At 40.6% G+C, this 22,795-nt stretch overlaps 1 protein-coding gene across 1 annotated transcript in view; it reads left to right on the forward strand.

The window, feature by feature from the left end:
- Nucleotides 1–22,795, forward strand: part of LOC310985656 (receptor-type tyrosine-protein phosphatase gamma-like) — a gene marked incomplete at its 5' end in the record, with an annotated part of 340,997 nt that overhangs the window by 18,902 nt on the left and 299,300 nt on the right. The gene's annotated exons all lie outside the window — the stretch shown is intronic.

Raw genomic sequence — 22,795 nt, forward strand, 5'->3', positions numbered from 1 at the left:
TCCTCCCTCTTCTGGTCCCACCCTACAGTACATCTCGTCTTTGTTTCCTCCATCTGTGCTAATAAATTCACTGGCAGTGTGCCACAGTGAAGCATTAGGTGTGAACATGGGGAAGGATGACAGGGGGTGAACACCAATGAGACAATGTGAAAATAAGAATGAGAGGAGTGAAGACACGTTGACGAGTGAGGATCTTTTAATTGATTGTGATGTGTTTAATTCTGAGTGACTCAAGACTCTGACCTACATTTCAATTTTTTTTCTCACAAAAATAGATTGTTTTCATAATAGAAGCTAGTGTCTAAAGTTCTCCAACTCAGAGGTGTGCTGAAACACTTAATTGATTTAATTAGCACCTCAGATTTTTATTGTCTTTTGCAGCAGAGAACTGAAAGTAACTCCAAATCCCAAGGTTGTCAACTTTCAGCAATCTATTGCTGTGTGTTAATGTTCTCCTACTGTTCTGTCCTTCACCGTGAAGTGACCAAATTGACTACTACAGTAATCGATTAGTACCCTACGATTATCGAATAGTACTTTTGCTTGGAACGTCCATCCCTATTACGGAGTACATTTGTGTCACGGTGCCGCAGAGACGAAAGCTGAAACACAGAGGCGGTGGCCAGGTACTACACTGATGTTGTATGGTTGGTTTTCAGCCATGAGACGCCAGGTAGAAGACAGAGAGCCTCCCTTCTCACTCGTAACAAGTCACAAGTCACACGTGTTTTTGTTGTGGTTTACTAATGCTGCTCTCAACCAGGTCGGTCATCTCTCCCGCTAATCAGTGAAGGAAAAAAAGTAATATTGTGGGGGATATTTTCGCTCTATCTGGCAACCCTGGCCTGCCTGCGCGTATGAGCCCGGTGACAGGACTCACTCAGTCACTCACTGGCCGTTGTTGACGTTCGACCGAGTGGCCGCGGTCCGAGCGCATGTGCCCCCCCCCCCACAGCAGAAGAACGGGTCCTTGGATGGCTGGTCCAGACCCCTAGATTTAAAATGAGATTTGTTTTTGCTGTCCACTGAGTTCAGTTTAAGTTTCATTCACTCCAGCCACTCTTGCCTTGTTGCCTTACAATGATAGGGACCTCAGTCAGTACTCAATGTGCTTTTTTTTTTTTATCTGAAACAAATGTTCCCTTAATGTTCTTCTCAGAGTACACCAGAATGCTTCATTTAGGCTATGTGTTAAAATGACAAACTTATCAGAAAGCAAACATTTCCATATTAAAAATGCTTTTTTAAATTGGTATTTTTTCCCTACATTTTGTCTACATTTATTCTAATTCATTGAGATGCACCTGTATGCCCTCCTACAGGGGTTTAGTCACCGTTGGTCAGCCTTCTGGTACTCATTTAGTAAAATATGCTACTCCTTGCAGCCCTAATGTAAAGACTTGGAACCCATTTTTTTTGTCACTCTTGAACTGAATTTCATTAACACGCAAAGGACCTCTGGCTGACAACCTTCAGTATACTTTTGTTCTTCCTCTGAAAATTCAAATTCAGCTAATTGAATCAAAGTCACTAATATCTATGACTTTCTTGCTTTATATAAAGTGAGAAATTACATAATGGCAGTTAAAAGGCCTGAGGTGTGGTGCTTAACTAATGTATTCTATGTAATCATTGTGTTCTCCTCCTCGATAAATAGCTACTTTCAGTCACTTTAATAGGGATTTACATTAATTAAAGAGAACATGTGGTTTGTAGAGATGGTTAGATAAATACCGGGTGCTGCGTGTCCTTTCCCTGTCACTGTCTTCCACTTCTTGCCTGTGTGTATGTGTGCGTGCATGTATATGTGTGTGTGTGTGTGTGTGTGTGTGTGTGTGTGTGTGTGTGTGTGTGTGTGTGTGTAGTTTAATAAGTATGCTGTGACGGCCTCCCTCCCAGTCTGCAGCTGTAATGGAATGACCCGGCACTGCTGACAGCACACTCCACTAAAATGGGGCCCTGTGCACATCTGCCACTGTAGCCCTGCCACATAATTGTTCAATTTACTGTACAGCCAATATCCCTGTGCTGTAATTGAATATGACTTTGTCCTGTTTGAGTAATCTCTTTGCTTCATGCTGCGACCCTTCATTGGGGGAGAGAGAGAGAGTGTGTGTGTGTGTGTGAGAGAGAGAGAAGGGAAGGCAGGGAGAGAGAGAGAGGTGAGAGTGAGAGGTGAGTAAAAGGCATCTTGTGTAGATAAAGCATGTAGGTCACATTGAGCTGCCGGGCTTCTGGCAATGAGATCTTTACTGTTGACATCATTGCTCAGAGATGGAGAGAGAGAGTGAGAAAGAGCGAGATAGAGAGAGATCCTCATTAAAAATATCTCTATAGAGTTTTGCCTGAATGAGTCTTAAAAACCTGGAAATTAGTTGCATGTCAGCACAAAGTCTGTGGTTACAACACAAAACTGTAACGTTTTCACATTTGAGTCTACAAAGTTAAAGGGACAGTTCAACATTTTGGCAAATGAGCTTATTGCCATTATCCCTATAACTCATCAGATACACAATCCAACAACTCCAAAACACTGTTATGGACAAGTTGTGATCCGCACATTCAGCAAGCTATGAAATAATCATGTATAATTATGTAACATTACGACACATGAAACAAATACTCAGAACTTCTTGTGCTTTTGAAATCACGCCGGCTCACTTCCGGCTATGCGTTTGCCTCGAAAACATACATACATGATAATTTCATAGCAAGTTGAATTTGTGTATCTCAACTTGTCCACAAGAGCGTTTTGGAGTTGTTGTGGAAAAACTTGCTGAAGATGAAGTGAGAAAAATACTTTTTATATGAAAGGGTTAGGTCGAGGGAACCAGAATGATGCCGACTTTTACATTGACCTACTTTAATACATTGTTCCTGATCTGCCTTAGAAATAAGAATCATAGTAATACTGATAATGTTCAGTTTGTACCCCAGTCAATCTGCCCATGGGATCCTGACCTTCCCCCGAGTAATGCACTCATGATGTTCATGATCATCCATCATCATCTGGGGTTGGTGGTGGCAGAGCGTTCAAGACATTTCTCTGAGCTCCTCCTTGGGGATCCCAAGGTGGTCCCAGTTCAGATTGTAGGCCTATATGTAATCCCTCAGGACAATTCTGGGTCTTCCTTAGGGTCTTCTTCCAGTTGGATATGCCAAGAAAACCTTTAAAGTCCTCGGAAGGCATCCATATCAGATACCTGAGCCACATCACCTGGCTCCTTTCGAGGTGAAGGACCTCTGGATGTACAATCTCCAGAAAACATAAAATGTGACACTGTGTAAATATTGAATGCCAATTTTGTCCTCACAGCTCAAGGTGATCTGAGCATCAGTAAATCGCTAACAAAATTTCCTGTATTAGCACGATTAGTGTAAAAAAAAAAAAAAAATGTGGACACTAATGTGGAGACCGTCAGCTCTCTAGGTTGTGTCTTACATGCTGCGATATACTGAGTGTTAGTGTCTGTCTAGTTCAAAATCAGCTTTAAAATCACTGATGGAGCCACTCATTTTGGAGTGTCACAGTGTTAGTACTCACCAACCACAGATACTGTGGCCTGATAACAAGATTTCTTAAGTCACAGTGTTAGTACTCACCAACCACAGATACTGTGGCCTGATAACAAGATTTCTTAAAAGTAGATTTTGTATTTATTCTTATTTTTCTGATTTGCATGCAAATATATCTAAGTGGTTACAGAAGCAGAAACCTGCTCATTCTTTGTTATCTACTATAGAAGCTCAAGCTTATCTGGTTGGATGGACAAATGGAAAATCAAACAATAGTACCAGTTAATATTCACTTTCTTTGTAACCACTTGCTACACTAGCTGTCCTCCTAGATGTCACCCACCAGGTTCTGACAGCAGTTTTGAATCTCAGAATGAGTTTATTTCTATCTTGGCAGTGTTTGACCCCTCCCCGCTAATCCTGAAATGGGCATAGAAGTGGGGCATGTGTGAAGCTGTGCATACCAGTTTATTAACTGTGCATACGCTCCTGTTAGCATCATTAGCACAGCTGGGCATCTGGACATCTTGCTTGAAGGGTAACCCAAGGCGGATTCATTTGCTGGCTAATTAGCTAGTTAAACTGATATCTGCTAATTGGTACTACCATAAATAAAGCACCATAATTTCACTCACCTCAGAACACAGAAGTAAAGATTTTCTCATGTTTTGTTGGTCAATCAACCAACAATAAATCATTAGAAATCTTCCACAAGGCACCAGCAACGCTAACATGTGTTTGAGTGACAGGTGGGTGGTGTCACAGTTGGCTAGCTGTCTCCTCTGCGCAACCTCCGCTAATTAAAGTCACTCAAAGTGGTGACACTGTCAGTAAAGCAGATCCTTTAAGCAGGTGGGTTCATAAAGTATTGAACATCACTGTCCTAGTATTTCACTACAGGTAAAATAACTATCTTATTAAATTAAAGCACATGGTGTCACATTTTAAATGAATAAGCAGTATCTTAATAGAATCTAAGTGAATTTAGAAAAATGTATAATGTTACTGTAGCCTAAATGATGGAGGCTTTACCTTCTACAGCAACTTTGTTAGTCAGGAAAAGTCCCACAACAAACAGTTGCATGATAGCTCTTTTGGCTCTGTCAAGTCTGAAAAGATGAGTGGTGCAGTCACCTTTTTTTTTGTGTGTGTGACTGATACTGACTGGTTGATTTCACTCTCAGTCTCATACACGTTGTCAGCTGACATGTTTTGTTTTGTCCATTGCTGCCCTCACAGTTCTCATAGTTCCTGCCATCATGAATATTGTTCACAGCTTTACTGTACCTGCAGCAGATGCAAATGATGCTTACCCAGTAATTTCTCACACATAAACTAATATTTACGTATAAACACAGAATGTAGCACCTCACACATCTTTAAGCATGTGATTACATGATTTTCCCAATGTGAGACAAATAAGGTGCAGCTAAAATGTGGAATTGAGGTATGCAGGCTAACTGTGTCTTGTCTGTAGTCTGGAATCACTTCTTTATTGAATTATAAGTGACGTTAAACCATCCTCCAAAACTTCTACTAAATTAATTCATCACTCAACATGTTGACCCACAGCTTTGTCTCTTGGAGTCATTTACTCGTCTCATCACTAAAACTAGCCAGTTGAAGAGGTCTACTGGTTCACTGAGGTAACATGAGCCTTGAAGGAGACCTGCAGGAAAATGGAGTGGAAATGGTGCAAATCCAAATCAGAAGCTCAAATATATATGTTGAAATACAAGCGTACAACTGCTAGAGCAGCCTACTTCTCTAAGTGAATCAATAACAATAAAAACAACCCAAGATTTCTCTTTGACACTGGTGCCAAACATACTCAACTGCTCATTTTTTACAGCTCAGATTTTTTCCCCAGAAATAAAATTGAGGAGATTAGGTATAACATCTTCTCCAGATTCTACAGAATCAGCAGAGCATTATGTTGAGTCCGAGCTCTTTCTTCTCTAACAAACTGTGAGACTCTCTTGAAGCATTGTCTAAGTTGGTGTTTGCTTCTAAACCCACCACCTGCCTCCTGGACTGTCTGCCAACAAAGCTCTCCATAGACCTCTGGCCAATCTTAGGATCTTCAGTGCTGAACATCATTAATCTATCATTGACTACTGACCGTGTCCCCAGGAGCTTTAAGACAGCTGTGGTTAAACCTGTACTTGGAAAAAAACTCATAATAATTTGGCCTACTGTATCTCAAACCTTCCTTACCCCTCTGAAGTATTGGAAAAAGTTGTGTGTCTGAAACTTTGGTCTCACCTTGTGACCTGATGCAGATTCTCAGTTTCAGTATCAGTTACATTTTTCTTTTGTGTCTGAAAACTCTGGCAAAGACAGTGACAATGTTTTTTTTTTTTTACCTACGCTGATGGATTAAGGAACTCTTCATCCCTCATTGTGGGGGTGGGAATGAGGCTTTTGCACATGTAAGTGAGATTTACAAAGTGGAACCATATGAACACATGGCTTAAAAATTCTGATGAACGGAATGTGCATGTGTACCGGTATTTATATTTTAACACATAATTTTAGTGTAGTTTAAGTGCTGAATCTACACAGAGTTTTGTGCATCTGGTCCCCAGGGATTTTACCATCCATATGACTTTTTGTACATCAGCATTTGTAATTATTTCTGTTTAATTACTATGTATTATTAATACTCTTTATAGATTTTTGTTACTATTTACCTCTAACTGAGGTTGGACAACTTGTTGCGTCTTGTCCCTGTGGCTGAGGAGGAGGAGGGTGTAATGGAGTCAGTCGGATGCTCAACCAGCCTGCACCCATGCCTCACTCCAACCCCTCCCTGCCTCCCATCAGCAGCGCCTCCCTGCTGCAGGCAAAGGAGAAAGGATTAGCCGGAAAGGCTGGCATTTCTGATTATGGTTTATTTAGAGCAAGCGGTGTGTACTCCGGGACCATTCTTCATCACTATGAGCAGATAATATCCAGCCACCACACACAGCGATTCACTCGAGGGACTGCGTGTGTGTTGTACTTTATCTAATGCCTCCCCCTGCAGCGCTGTGTGCGTGCATGTCGAAGATTCAGTGCTGCTGTGTCTCTCTCCCGTTTGTGAATTAATTTTCTATGAGCTGAGAGTTGGATTTCAACTTAATAGGGACTTAGATGTACACTCCTCCTCCCCGTCTTCTTTTTATTCCACATTCGTAATGCTGCACATCACTCACAAACTTGTGTGTGTGAGACTGTGTATCCTCATTCCTTGCTCCTTGACTAATAGTAAGCCAGGCTACGCCCTGGGCCTCCTGTCTCATCCATCTGAGTGTGTGTGTGTGTGTGAGAGAGAGAGAGAGAGAGAGAGAAAGAGAGAGAGAGAGAGAGAGAGAGAGATAGCAAGCCAGGGCAGGACGCGCTGTCTCATTTATCTGCTGTTGACGTTGAGTGTGATTTCCTCTGTTGAGGGGAAGCGATGCCCCTGCTTATTAATTATGCCTGAAATATTAAAAAGACTCCATCAAACATAAATTATTAATTCATTTGGCCATGATCATCTCGGCTAAAGATTTCCAAGACTTGTAATTCATCATCTGTTGAAGCTGTGACAACATGGCAAAGTGAGGGGCAGTGCGTTTCATCCCTGTAAATACATTGTGTGTGTGTGTGTGTGAATATGTAATGCACATACACGTACACTCTCGGCTATATTTTAATTTGCCGATTTGTCTTTTTGACCTTAGTAATACATCTAAAATACTGCCATCTGAGGATGTGAGGATCCATCATGTGATTCCCAAAACACAAAACACAGTCTGATTTCAAGGTCTTAAAGGAAGCTTTTGAAATATTACATTATATTTTCTGTTTTACTGAAAGTCGGATTATTAATGTTATTCTCTCTGTGAGTTCAGTGCAAAGACAAGGCAGGACATGTCTTGCTTAGTTTAGCACAAATACTGGGAGCAGGAGAAAAGTGATAGCCTGGTCAACAGAGAAAGAAAGTAATGCAAATCTGGTTAAAATGGAAAAACACATTATTCCTCAGAAATACACAACATTTGACACAGTTCATTTGACAATGAAATCACTCACAAGGAGTTTTTACGTAAATCGCCCAGTACCTTAATTCCCTTCTACAGCACTTCTTCTCTCCCACGGTGCAGCCAGGTGTGTGAGTGAGTTACCATGGTAACTGTGACGTCTCTGACTCTCAGCGACTTTGTCATGATTCAGTAACAGGTTTTTAGATTAGTAGCTATGCTTTTATAAACATCATGAATGTTAAAGTAGCTCAGTACAGAAATCTAGTCAAAACGTCATTTTACATGTTTGTTGACTGTGATTAAAGAAGAAAAAGGAGAAGCTCAGAGACTCCTTCATGAAGAAGCTGGCTACATTTTAAAAAGCTGCAATCAAATCCTGTGAGAAAGTTGGTCTGTGCGGCTTTTTTCCTCCCCAAGTCTCAGTACAGAGCCATTTGCTGTAAGTGCTCATCACCCTTATGAAAGTGGCTTTGACTCTAAATAAAAACAATAATATTAAGATGTCCAATACATCAGCATTCCCACAGCTCGTATTGTATTTCTGATTGATTTCTGACAAATGTATGATTGTATTACTACAAATTCATCAGTCACAGAGTTCAGTCTGATTGAACTTTGACCTCCAAAAGTACTATACGCTCTTCAATGTCCCTCAAGTCTTAAAGAGCAGGTGAAGCTGACCTTCAGTCAGCAAATATCAATCATTTATAACCCTGTTTATATAACTGCGTGGCATATACTACAACAAAAATAGATTTGTATCTATGTATCTTCTGCAAATGGATAATTTGTGTTCTTTGTATTTACTGCATTAATCAGAAGTAGGTCGTCAGGTCCAGTTCAGGCTTTATGATGATCTCTTCACGGAGACCGCTGCTGCTGATGCTGCTTTTTGCTGAAGCGTCAGTAGCTCCAGGTTCAACATGAATTCTTCATCTTTCTGTTTGACCTGCTCAGTGATGTGCAGACCTGGTTTGAAGGGTCGCTTCGCTATCACTGATGTATACAACCCATGTTGTCTCAGTGAAAAGCTGCGGAGGGCTGTCCCAAAGTGCTATAGGTTCAGTGTGTATCATTTATTGATTATGGATTCTCACTATCTATTACTGTATAAATGCAGCATATTGCTCATTCACACACATCTGTTCAATGCTGGCACTCTGTCTCCTGCTGAAAGAAGCCCACATGTAAATTATTGATTGTGACTGTCACCTTGAATAATTGTCATAACTTCAAAAATACATATTACACTGTGTGTGTGTGTGTGTGTGTGTGTGTGTGTGTGTGTGTGTGTGTGTGTGTGTGTGTGTGTGTCTTAATGTGTGTGTGTGTGTGTGTGTGTGTGTGTGTGTGTGTGTGTGTGTGTGTGTGTGTGTGTGTGTGTGTGTGTGTGTGTGTGTGTGTGCCTTAATGTGTTTGCCAGCAGCATTGCAGACATTCTCCATGTATGGTTATTAGCTGGGACACGGGAGGTCTAAAACTACATTTCCCTCATGGAGAATGAATTGTGTTGTAGCAGAGCCACTTAGTCACTACTGTTCACACTGTACAAGGCTGTGATGACAGAGGACAGGTTGTAGTGTTTGGATGGAAATGGAAAATGTTCTTGTCTACACAGAAAATGGATAAAACCTCAGGTAGTAGGACTCAACAAAGACCGGAACAGAAACCCAGTGTTTTCATCACACCAGAAATATTTCACCTTCACAGTCATCACCGTACATACTGTACAGTACACTATAAAATACTGCAAAGGCTGTTTATTTAAAGACATTAAGAACTCCAGGGATTACCGCTTTATTTATCACTGCTCCTATAGACATTTCACATTTAATACCTGTTCTGAGGTTGACTTTATCCTGCATCTCTTCTGGATAATTAATATTTTGGTTATTTATTCTGCAATATTTTCTGTACTCATGTTTCACTTGTAAATTAGATCTTGATTTCAACATCCCTTTTTATCCAGAGTTGTATGAAATATGAACCATTTGTGTGAAACTTGCTCTGTGAGGTTTGAGTTAGGACTTAAATGATTTTTGAGCTCACATTTCATTGACATATTCCGACAAGATAGAAAAATAGGTTGATTGTTTAATGGATTCTCACTAATGAAGGATGCACTCATGTTTGTTGCTCTTTGTTCTTCATTATGGATCATATCAGACTCCCTAAAAACTCAGTTATTTAACATATGCCTCACACTGATCTCAGTGTTCTCAGTTTATTGGCATAATATATATTGTATTGTTTTGTGTGTATCAATATAACTGTTGCTTTAATTTTAAATGCACCAGAAGAGAGGAACCTGCCAGCTGATGTAAGAGCTGCTGCAGGTTCAGTCCTGTGTTTTTTTAATCCATTAAGTGATTGACTTTGATTGCAGAAGTCTGCGTCTCAGTCGGAGCAAGTTGGAATAATTTTGTCATTGTGAATCAGATACTCAACGGATACAAAGAGCAGGTGTTTGAGCCCGTGTGAAGCTTCTGATCCCTGCATGGTTTTACTGATCCCACCTAACTGTCCAGGGTTTTAACAGAATCGTGGAAATCATGTTTCCTGCCATGCCCCCTTAAGGCACAAAAATGCTGTGTATACTACTTTGAAAGAACACATTGCTCTCACAGGCAGGGGGAAAGAAGAAAATTCCTCCGTGCCCACAGCAGGATCATGGTGTGATCTGCAGTGAATATCTCCACTCAGCCCCGCTCTGGTTCAGACACGTCTCTGAATCTGCTGTATAACACTGATATGATTCTAGATGAGATAAAAATAAATTAATTCCCACAAAGGATCAATAAATACACTCTCTATTCTTAAGTTATGTCTGAGTGCAGGCAGGAGTTGCTCAAGTGTGACAGGGAATGTAGATAAGTAAATACAGCTTTGAAAACGAGTTGTTTTCGTTGTCAGTCTGTCCACCTCTGTGGTTCCACATCAACAAGTCCAGACCTTTTTAAAAACACTTTTTTTTTTACAGCATCTGTGAGAAATGACCGTCAGCTTCTTTGTATCGTAGCTTCTGGAGAATTTGAGCTCAGTAAGCCCGCTCTTTCCTGGATATCATTTATCCTCTGTGTTTGACATGGCAGCCATGATGACGAGACAAGTACCCCATCACTCACCGTTTAGTGCGATGAAGACACAGAGGACGTGTGTGTGCGTCGGTGCCTGTGTGTGTGTATGCGTGTGTGTTGGGGCAACCTGAATCAGGGTAAGGTCAATGAGAGTTTGAAGCTGTCCTTTCCATCTCTTCCTTATTCTTTCCTTCCAATTCCTTTTTCTCCCCACATCCTAATCCACCTATCTGTGTGTGTGTGTGTGTGTGTGTTACCATGGCACCCACAAACCTACCCATTTCCCCTGAAACACAGGGGAAATAGGTAGCCACACACACTATACACACACACACACACACACACACACTACAATCACCTTTTAATTCCCTTTGATGTATTACTCTGGCAGGAACCAATTTTAGCACCGAGAATTGGGCCTTAAATCACCAAATCACCTCCTTTCACCCGTCCGACCATCTATCAACCCACTGCAGCTAAACAAAACAAAGAAACAAACACATCGATACATCAGGAATGTAAATAAATTAGTATACACTGTGATGGCTTGAATAAATATTGTATCGACAGGGATTGAAGGATTTGTTTTAGCGCTGATGGATGACAGCTGTGTTGCTGCCAAAACATGGAGTGTTTTTTTGTTTTTTTTTTGCTGCCAGCTGGCTTTAAAGTGTGTGTTTGTGTGTGTGGTTCTGATAATGCTTGCATGTCTATATACATCTTTTAAGGAGCTTACTGTATTTCTGTGTGTGTGTGCGTGCGACTGATTTTAGACTTTCTCACAGTACAACAGGGTTCTTAGACGTCCTTGAAAAGCCTTCCAGGCCTCAAGAAAACTGCCAACGAGACTGAAATGTTTTAATATCAAGGTTTTTCATGTGCAACAGTGCGGCCATGCTGATCTTGTTTGAGCTGTTTGAAGCTCATGTTACATGTGGCCAAATAAGGCTAAAATCCAAACATTCAGTCTTGTTCCTTGCTCTTCTAAAAACATCAACTTTTTATGCACGTAAGCATGAAGTCCACAAGCAACCGCATTTCTGAGAAATTATCTTCATATAATATTAATTTGTTTTGGCAGCCACATTTTGAGGCAAAAGGTAAAAGCAGTCTAGTTTATGTTCTCAGGCAACTTTTTTTTTTAATACCACCGTCATATGATAGGTATACTAGGTTCAGGGTTTGGACACCAGAGATTAAAGTGTACATCTAGATTCATGTAAATAGTTATGTGTGTATATACAGGTAAATAAAGAGAACATACTATTTGTTTTGTCTTTAATTATTAAACATTCCTACATCGTAAGGCTTGATATTATAAATTCAGCCTTGCAGCCTTGACATGATGCATACTTTCAACACATTCAGAGAAGGGGTTACTGAGTTCTGCGAGCGCCCAGTTCACAAGTCCAAAGGCTGAACATATGAATTCAGCCAAAGTCTGTCTCTGTCTTGTACTGTATGTATTTTCTCAGAATGCCACTGTTATTACCCTTCATCAGTTATCATCTTATCTATATTTGCAGATCTTGGATATTTGTTTATTTATCACAAGACATATTGGACATCCCAAACTGGGGTGTCACAAGCTCCATATTAGGCCCTATTTATTTATTTTCCCCTGTGGGGCCTGTTGTCAGAAAGTTTGATACAGCATCTACCTTCATTATGCAAAAACATGCAGCTCTGTGTCCTCCTGAAATCTGGCGGTACATGCAGTGGTGACTCACTACTAAATTGCACTGACAAGGGGTCACATTTCTGAACTGCTCGTCCATCTATTTCACCTTTAGACCCCTCAGACCTACATGTACTGACCAGTCACTGCTCTTCACTCCACTCACCCAGTAAAATATAAAGATTCAGTTCTTGACCCCAAAGTGTGTAGAAAGGTTATTAACAATAAGATGCCCTCCCTCCCCTGATATCTCCTTATCCTGATATTCATCAGATATTCTTTACTTTTAATTATGTATGTAAAATCTCATTGTTTTATTCAATCATTTGGACATCTTTGGACACACCAGCTGCAAATGAACCCGCAACTGGGACAATATTCTCAGACACTATTGGCTCTGTGAAACACAGCTAAAAAAAAAGTTAACCTACCCGTCAAACTGAAACCTTCAGATCTGTCTTTATGCCTTTTAACACGCGTAAGCCACTTCACTGCTTCAATGATGTACCACAGCTCTTCATCCTTGATCAGAGCACTTCTTTTTCAGTCTTTGTTCTTCTGACCTTCTCCTCTTTTGCTGTTTCTCAGCTATCTCTCCATCTTGACAATGCGATTATATTCTTTGCGTGCACTCACCTAAACGTCACAACAGGCCTCCTGTCTGCAGAATCATGTGTTGACCTTTTTGACTCAACGTCACTGAGGATTTGCTCAAAAACCAGCACCCATGTGAATATTGTGAAGATTTTGTTGTAAACATTCTGATCCTAATTTTTGTATCAGAATGCAAACTGCTCTTGCATCCATCATATCTTTGGGGGATCTTACATATGAATTAAAATGTTTTAAATATTTGAATTTGCCGGATTTATGTTTAAATCAGGCAAAAGTAAATGTAATGAATTGCAACTTTTAGAAAGATTTCTACCATTTTTTAAGAAATATGGGGAAAAAGGATAGTCAGATAGTTGCTGAACTTGCTGAAAGCTGCACTCAAACAGGGTGGGTTTGCATGTTAGTGAATGCATTGAATAAACCTACCAAAAACAGTCAGCGTTGTGTGTGTGTGTGTGTGTGTGTGTGTGTGTGCATGCATGACTGCACTTTATTTTGCTTAATCATGCCAGGATTCAAAAGAGCTGGCGCTAATTGAGGGTCTAATGAACATGTCTGAAGGGTTATTGATGTACCCGAAGTCTTGACTCATAGTGTATGTGTGTGTGTTCATGTGTGTGCAGTAAGTGATCTTCTTTGATTAAAAGAAAACAGCCCAAGCTTGTAAAGCCCTCGGCTATGACACGTAGCGGAGCCTATGGTTCATGAATTTGTTTATTTATATCAAATACATGTTTTACAGGAACCTCTTGAGGTACATCTTCTTTTCAAGTGGGTCCTCAAGCAAAAAAAAAAACTAAACAAAAATATTTTCTTGAATACATCTTAGTCTATACCTGCACAGTCAAAAGATAAATGTAGTATAAACAGCTACGTTGGAGATAAACAGCCAGGGAAGTCTTGAAGCCATGAAAGAGATAGATCGGAGTTAGTTTTATTTCTGTTTGATGATGATTTAAGTTTAAAAGCAAGTCTCTAAATATCTATAGAAAGTAATGGCAAAATAAATACAGGGTGTTAAGTTTAGATTCACAGAGATGAAAGCTGTTATAACAGATAGTTAAATGCAACTGAAAGCCAAGCGCAACCAGCAATCAAGATGTCTGCTGGAGATGTAGACATGTATACAGAATAGATACGTTTCTGAGGTATTCTAGTATCTCCATCATAAATGGGTAGCTACTAAAGACAGAGAAACAAAGTGTTTATTCCAATTAGGTGACTGATATGATACTTGTACGCAGCAAAATAGAGGATCAACCTAAAGGCCCAAATATTTAAGCATATCCTCTCTTTTAAGTTTCAATATCCATGTTAACAGAATAAGGACATTTAGTGAGTTTTTTTTGTCAGGACCTGGCTGTGGAAACCATGGCAACTGTAGTTTGTCACAGTGGGCACAGGAAGGAGACCCCAAGAGCAGAACGCTTGAGTGGTTTTAATGAGAGAGATGGTGACAGTAAAGGTTTACAGGCACAGTGACAGGTCACGGCATCACGAGAAAAAGGCCCACTACATGCACAACATGAATGACATGCAGTGAACTGGCAGAGATGGATACTGATGTGGAAGTGGGGAAACAGGTGTGTGAGTGAATGTCACGTGACTGGAAGGTGTGAGGTGTGTGTGTGTGTGTGTGTGTGTGGGGGGGGGGGGGGGTGTCTGAGTAAGCGTTACCAGGGCCAAGGCAGGAACTCTGACGTCAGTTGATTTTTTATCACATGCTACTGAGTGCATATTCACTTGGTCAATTGTATATTAATATGAAAATACAAAATAAATATCAAATGCTCTATTTACTCTTGTTTGGGTAAAAACTACAGTGGCCATCTGTTTAATTAAATTATTGAGCCTTAAAAAGAGAGAAAATAATAAAATAAACCAACTGCCAGCAGGAAATATTGTACTTTCCACTCCACTACGTTTATTTGGCAGCTTGTTAAGTCTCATCAGGTTCAAATTCTTTACTATCACATGTTCTGTCACTTAGAAGTGCAGCTAATGCTTTCCAGAATATATTTGGCACCTAATAACTGATCACCCAAATGTGTGGAAGGACTTCAGACTTTCCCTGCAATACTGTATAGTGTTGTACAGTGATGTGAAGTTCCTCACGCTGGTGCAGTGGCTGGTTAGGCAGGGTCAGATCATTCTAGTTCATGTGTGCTTGTTTGGTTTCTTCTGGGTGATCCGCTACATCCAGGGACATGCAGGTAAATATGACGCTAACTTGACTAGTTGTTTGCCCTTATGGCCCTGTCTACACCTGTTTTAAAATGTGTCTCCAGTGACCTTTAGTAATTGGATCTTGCTTCCTGCTTTAAATGCAGATAAACAGGTATTTGTTGTTTTGTTTGGCCAATCAAACTGACTACTGACTATGACTTTGACTATTACAGAGGACATCAGTAGCTTGTCCTTCAATCTGGCAAGGAGACATTGATGTTCAGTCTGCTAATGTGGTCACATGTGCTCCAGACCTCCTCTGACTGTCTCAGATGCGTCCTCAATGGGTGCATTCACACCTGAAATTAGTGCTGACCACATGTGATGGGATCACCAGAGACAGATGTTAATGCAGGTCTGAACAGGGCCTTGTTGTCAGCCCTGTGATGGGCTGGCAACCTGTCAACTAACCTGCCATTGCCCAGTGTCAGCTTGGATTGGCTCCAGTAAGGTTGGTATCACAGCATGGACTTAACCATACGCACTAGGTTTGATGAGACTGATGCCAACACGCCGGCAGGAGAATGGTGACAGGTACCAGGCCTGAAGTCAAGAGTAGAGTTACAGCAGCAGTACCAGTTAAAGCACAAAGATGAGTTTTGAGTTCAGATTTAAAGCCTTAGCAGGGTCCGACGGATGGTAGGATCAAATGTAACACCAATGTTCTTTGCTGTCACACTTTGACAAATCACACAGATGCCGCTGTGTCAATGTAACTTGATCAAACTGGTGTCTATGGCCGAACAATGACCAGCATCCAAGTTTGATTAGATTTTAGGAGCAGGAGGTTTGGTGATATTCAGAGAATCTGATCATTTGAGAACAAGTCCTCAGCTTTTACAAGCAGATTAAATGTCACTGAGGATCATCAGCGTAACAGTGGAAGTGAACCCCATGACTTTGTGTCATTTGACTAAGAGGTGAAATATAAAGAGAGGGAACCAGAGGAGGAACGAAGCCCTCATGGGGAACTCCTCAGTTCATACAGTATTAGGAGACACTGATGAAGTATAGAGATGTGCTTCTTTAAGATAATTAAGACATGTACCAGACCAGAGACTCCAATTAGTCAAAGACTATAAAAAGGTGTTCTGTTTCTTAAAGCTGCTGAGATCCAGTAAGAGTAGAACAGAGGTGGGAGTTAAATTTATAATAAACACAAGATCATTGTGAGAGTGAGTGCAGTTTACAAGAAGTGGAAGCTAAATGAGGAGTTTAGATCTCAGTCCTGACTTGGGTCTGGAGTCCAACTTGAAGCTGATTTAACCTTAACTTGGATTTAACTAACTAAATGAATAAGCATCTACACAACATCATGAGCACTTCATAAAGAAGTAAACAATAATTACCTCCCAATTGAAATAAATATTAAATAATGTTATTGTATCAAAACAATGGATGTTAATTGATTAAAGAGTTAACCCTAACCCTTTCCTATATATAAATGCAATTACATACTGATGCTATTAAACTTCTTAAGTATATTGCATTACACTTGCAGTACAAATGGCAAGCAATTACATATTATATAATATATAAAATATGAACATAATATAGAAAAAAATATTTTATACTCTGCTTTTTTATATTCTGAAGACATTACTTACAACAGCAGTCATAATACATACATACATAATTACTTAAACACGCAACTGACCCAGCAATTATTCACATGCGCATACACGCACATGCACGCAAAAACTGACAGAAGTATTGAGAGATGACAAATGGAAGATAGTAACTGTCAGTCAATGAGAGACAATCTGCACCTTGTACAGTTAAGAAATGTAGGACAACAAAAAAAGATGTATTTGTGAATGTGCTAAGTGCTGTCATTCCCCTTTATATTTCCTTCCCCTGCGTGTTGTCTATAGATTAATTAAGAGTGACTAAGCTTTCATCTTTAAGGCCTGTAATTACATTAGGGAGCAATGTAAGCACAGGGGGAAGGTGTCGCTGTCATATACATCCACTTCTTCAAACACACCTCAGGGAGTTGATATGTATCACTGTGTATGTTTGGAGCCCATTCGGTCCTGCAGGTGACCCAGACACAGTCGCCATATGCTGCAACAGGAGAGTGAATAGGATCCTGGATCATCCCCTGAGCTCACAGAAGCTCCTCTGCATGCAGAGCAAATTAACTTCATCCCTACATAGCTAATCCGGCATGGAATTAGGATTTTAGCCCTCTCATCTCCACAGAGATGATAAAGGGGCATCCCTGTGGTGCTGCTATTGGCTGACACTGGGCAGCACTGCATGCGTGTTCTGTTGTAGAAATCGCTTTCAATTCTCTGCCCACAAGGGGCACAGGGCCTGAAGATGGTGACGTCAGCCGGTCAGTGGGTCACTTAACACTAAGATACCACACTTTGTTCAGGTTGTTAAATCATTTACTTTATTAAATTCAAGTCATATTCTCACTCACACGATGTTAGCATTAGGTTGCTGCAACAGTACAATTGGTAAAAAAGGAATCAACTCGGAAGAGCATGGTTTGGACTAAAATAACTACATCCTCATAATGAGATCTTTGTTGTCAGGGACAACTCGTCGTAGATGTTCCTCTATGACCAGGACAAAATGCCAACTTTGTACACAGACACTCAGTGATCTAGTGAACATACAAAGAACATTAAAGAACATTTACTCTCCACAGAGGATGAATATTATCGACCATATGACCTTTGCTCCAGTCGCCTGCAGGGAAAATGTCACATTATAATCTCCAATGCTGCGAGGCACCAGAGCGGTGCAACTGTTGAACATTTACTGTATCAGCCAGATACAATGGATAATGGGAAAAGCATAATCACAGTGTAAGAATGGTGCAGGTAGAGAAATCATTGTCAGCAAACTGAGGGAATTAATGAATAATAAGTTTTATTGCTCTTTAATTCAACCTAGATCTCTCTTTTATCTTGTGTGCATGCAGTGTCCGCCTGCTTTAAATCAGAGCAGATAAACCAATATGACCACTCCACTCCAGCGCATTTGATTTGATTGCGTCAGCAGATGGAGTGGATTGGTTTTGCTCAGGGCTCAGAGTTTCTCATGATCAAAGTCCATCTAAAGCTCTTTCTCTGGTGTCTGTCTTTGATTGATCCTGCCTGCCACAATGGGATCAGTTAAATTGAAACATCATAAAAACATCACACATGCTGCTGCTGGTGAAGCGGATACACTGCTGAGCCATTTTCATTTGGTGAGGATCGCAGCTCATGGTTGATCCGAGTCAGATGCGTTTCAAGTCAGCGCAGAGCATCTTCGCGAGCAGTCCGAGCACAAGCAAGACCAAAGAGAAAAGGATTCATCTTTTGATTTTTCTGAGTAAGGTGGAGAGGAGAGGGTGCAATCACTCCCCAAGACGTCTTCCATATTCTCCTTGGACTAACAAGGAGATTCAGTCAGTGCCAAACAACGTGGAGTAAGAATGGGACAATTGCTGTGTTGTTGGACTTCAGAGGATGGACTGAAGGAGCTAATGATGAGTGCTCTCCTCAAGATCTGACGCAAACATATGACATCTGGGTTGTGATCAAGTTCAGGAAACCTAGAAACACTTCTAATGATGTGGAGCTGCCTGCTGAGCCAGATGCTGTGAAGGAGGCCTGTGTTGATGGTGACTTCATCAAAAATGTTGACCGGTTCCAAAATTCTAATCCATGGTAACAAAGATCGTTGTTCAATCTGCCCTTGTCCGATGTCAGTGTTGTTGGTTTGTAGTTTGCAAGCCGTTGATGGAAAAGTCTTGGCCACACCAGCGTTTAGTCATTAAATCTGTAAATCTGTCACTTTATTTGAAAGAGAACCAAAAAGTCTGAAACATAGCCTACAAGCTGTTGTAGTTTAGTCGTTGTGTTGCAGCATGCTTTGACTAGCCAATGCTAGCTGCCTAGCATTTTGTCCATTACACTCACCAGCTACACTACTAAAAAGTAAATCAGCATTTAGCAGACCAAAATTCTAATCCACAGGCTTCAATCGTTTTTACTGATCATTTTTTTCATTAGTTGCAGATGGTGTTGTTGCATCAGTCTCACACACATTTTAAAAGTGCCACACGACTGACAGCAAGAAGAAGCGCATAAAGCTTCTTTCAGCCACAGACACCAGAGTGGTAACCACAGTTGATCATTGATGTGCACCTACTAGTCACATGTTTATAATGAAAATCAGCTGTTATATCCTTACTGCACCAACCAGCCTTCAATTATTCCTAAAAACAATCTTAGGAACCACTATAACAATATACAAATATGACCTTGTACAGACTAGGCTCAGACTAAACATCTGAATAGGGACGCTGCCTCTATAGCCAAGTTTTCCTCGATAGCCACTGTCATTACATAGGCATTGATGTTTCAGCTCATTGCAGAGATGAAGCCCATGGACAGTAGAGCCCTACTTCCCTCAGTAATGAGTCATTTGCAGTGTGATGGAGCCTTCATGTGCTGAATCTTTATGACCAGCTCAGCCTCATCCATTTCGGTGGTTTCTCCGCTCACATACTACCGCACATAAATTATTTCCACATTATGCAAGACGCGATTCACGTGGTTAACAGCAGTTGTTCAATACAGTCACCACACGTAATGATACAACAGAAATAAGATGTTCAGAACAGGCCTAAATATTTAATAAATATGCACTTTTTTATTGTCATGCAAGTCTCTTTTTACATGGATAAGGTATTGATTTGATATTTTTTGTACTTATTTACACAGTTTTGAAAAGTGAATGTTCAGGTGAGACCAGATACCCACTGAGGGCCTGATAAACATATTAAACCTCAACTTAAGTAAAAATGACTAAATTAAATCATACCAAATGAAAAACTAAAACCACAATCATAAATGTACTTTCTATTCTATTTCTATTCTATGTTTCTATGATAAAACATGATCATGTATCAAACAAATGATCAAATATCTGTTAATTCTGACCCTCTCTACTCCATCACAATTTTCATATTTGCCGCCTTGTGTTACAATAAAACTTAAACTGAAATATAACATTTACAGACGTTTTCAGTCGCCCAACTATGACACTTAAAATTTAACTCGGGTTCCTCCATCTGTCTTGATCATGCTTCTACACCTTGACTGGAGTCCACCTGTGAGGACTTCAGCTAATTGGACAGGATGTGGAAAGACACACACCTGTCTGTATCAGGTCAGAGCAGAAACCATGAGGAGGAATGAGCTGCTGCAGAGCTCAGAGACAGGGTTGTGTCAAGACTCACATCAGAGGAAGGAGGGTACGAAAACGTTTCTGCTCTTTTTTTCCAGCAGGATAATGAGCAAAAATGTGAAAAGGACAGGATTGGAAGGAGGATTCATATGATGGCAGAGCAGCAGTCTCTAGACTTAAACCCCATGGAGTTGGGCTGGGTTAGACAAGATGAGCTGGACAGAGAAAAAATGACTGTAGAAATATTTTAAAATATTAAAATGACAGAGTGCAGATTTAAACTTGGTTTAAAGTCATAAACTTCAAATATCCTCCTTCGCTAGTTGTCTCGCCGCCTCTCCTGGACTTGAAGGAGGGCGCAGTGAAACTCTGACGACATACTTAATATTAAACACTGAACACTGCCATGACAGGATAGCTGACTCGTCAGTCTTTTGTCTTTTGGAGCGTTGACACTGCAGCCAGTTGGATGCAACACACAAACCAACAGGTGCAGGTGATTCGATACACACCACAGGATTCAGCACTGATGTCAGGGTCCAAAACTAACTTTTTCACTTACCAGCCAGCCTGGCTGGTAAGTGAATTTTTTTACCAGCCAGGCAGATATTTTACCAGCCAACCAACTAAAAATTGCGTAAAGTGCTGTCAGTATTATTTAGCGTGTCATTTGGGTCTTATATGCGATTCTCAATCAATATTTTAGTAGTATGCACTAATACTAGCAATTAGGGGTGTGCAAAGCATCCGGTATTTGTATTTGTTGAGGGGGGGAAAGTATTTCTAATTGTATTTGTGTTCGAGTAAAATTCAAAATAGGTGTAAAAATCCAGTTTTTTTTTAGATACACTTCTAATTCTAATCCATTATGAATCCCACCACCACCTGCTGAACAGACAGAACATAAAAAAATGAACTATCATTAGTTCAAAAATCTCTCTCTCTCTTACAGTTGTTTAGGATTGTGTGTGGTGTTTTTAATCATATATTTTTTAAAGAATAATAATTAGTTTAAAAATATTTTTATCAGTCATTTCTTTTTTTCAATTACTAGACATTTAAGGCGACCCCATCTGAATTCTAGCGACCCCACATGGGGTCCTGATCCTAAGGTTGAAAAACACTGCTCTACTGTCTTTCCTGTCTGCTCTCAGAGTGTGTGTGTAGGGGGTAATGTAGTGTTGATTCTCTCTCTCTCTCTCTCACACACACGCGCACACAAACAAACAGGCGCGCGCGCGCACACACGTTCTCAGCGGTGAGCTCCGACCAGAGCGATTGACTTGTGTCCAACCAACCCAATCAGACGCGCGGGTTCGGAGTCCGGACCGAGAATTAAAAGTTGGACCGCGCTGGTCCGTGCTTCAGCACCCGCCGTGTGTCGGGCCGCGTCTGGTTTTAATTAATACGGGGATAAACAGTCAGCGCCGCGGTCACTGGAGCTGATCACTGCCCTATAATGAGAGCATTTTTTTTTACCGGGCGCGCTAAACCACACAAACGGGTACGACAGTAACAACAGTTATCCACCTCGACGCTGTGAATGACGGCGTGACGCGCATACCTGACCAAAGATCGTCTCTGCTGGAAAGACACATTACTCTGTCAGGAAACAACATACCAGCATCGTTCTCCACCAGTAACGAAAAAATGAAATTTTCGTCTGTAAAAAATAACTCGCCAGAGTGGCGAGTGGTCTTAAAAATTTACCAGCCAGAGACAAAATCTACCCGTAATTGGCGAGTGGCGAGTGGCGAGTGTTAGTTTTGAACCCTGACTGATGTTAAAAAAACATTTCAGCGGCCACCACAGCAAGATCAAAAGAACACCTCAATGTATACTGTAATTGTCCTTGGGCAATATGTATAACTATCAAGTGTGAATGTGTGTGTATATTGTGTGAAAGAGTGAGAGGGCACAATGTGTATAGAAAATACACTGTATGAATGGAAGTGAGTTGTAAATGGAGCTTGTAGTGTAAAGCCATATCAGCGGATGGTCAAACTAGAAAAGTTTTATAAGAGGAAACTATTCACTGCAGACTGTACAAAACTGCATTTAAAATAAATCAATAATAAGAAATATATGACAAGTTAGACAATAGATCAGTCAATAAATTAATGAAATGCATAAAAACCCCTCCTCGGATCTACAGGGTACCGTAGTGCCATATTTTGTGCCCTAGTAATAGGGTAACCTTAGATTGCAAACAAGCTAGCTTTCCCAAATCCTGCCTTTCCGAAAATAGACTTCCATTGATCGTAATAGCGGGGTTTTCTATTTTTTTCTAAAGACCCCGCTATCCGGTCGGAACAGTGGTGTTTCAGGGGGACGTTCGGAACAGTGGGGGTATTTCGGAACAGCGGTGTGTCGGAATGGAGGTGTTTCAGAATGGAGAGCGGTCCCCGTCTCTAGGCTGATGTTGAGAACTCGGCAATCAACCCCCAAGCAAACACTTTAGCTGACGACAGGAATGT

This window comes from Trachurus trachurus (assembly GCF_905171665.1).
Source record: "Trachurus trachurus genome assembly, chromosome: 5".
Classification (NCBI taxonomy): Eukaryota; Metazoa; Chordata; class Actinopteri; order Carangiformes; family Carangidae; genus Trachurus; species Trachurus trachurus.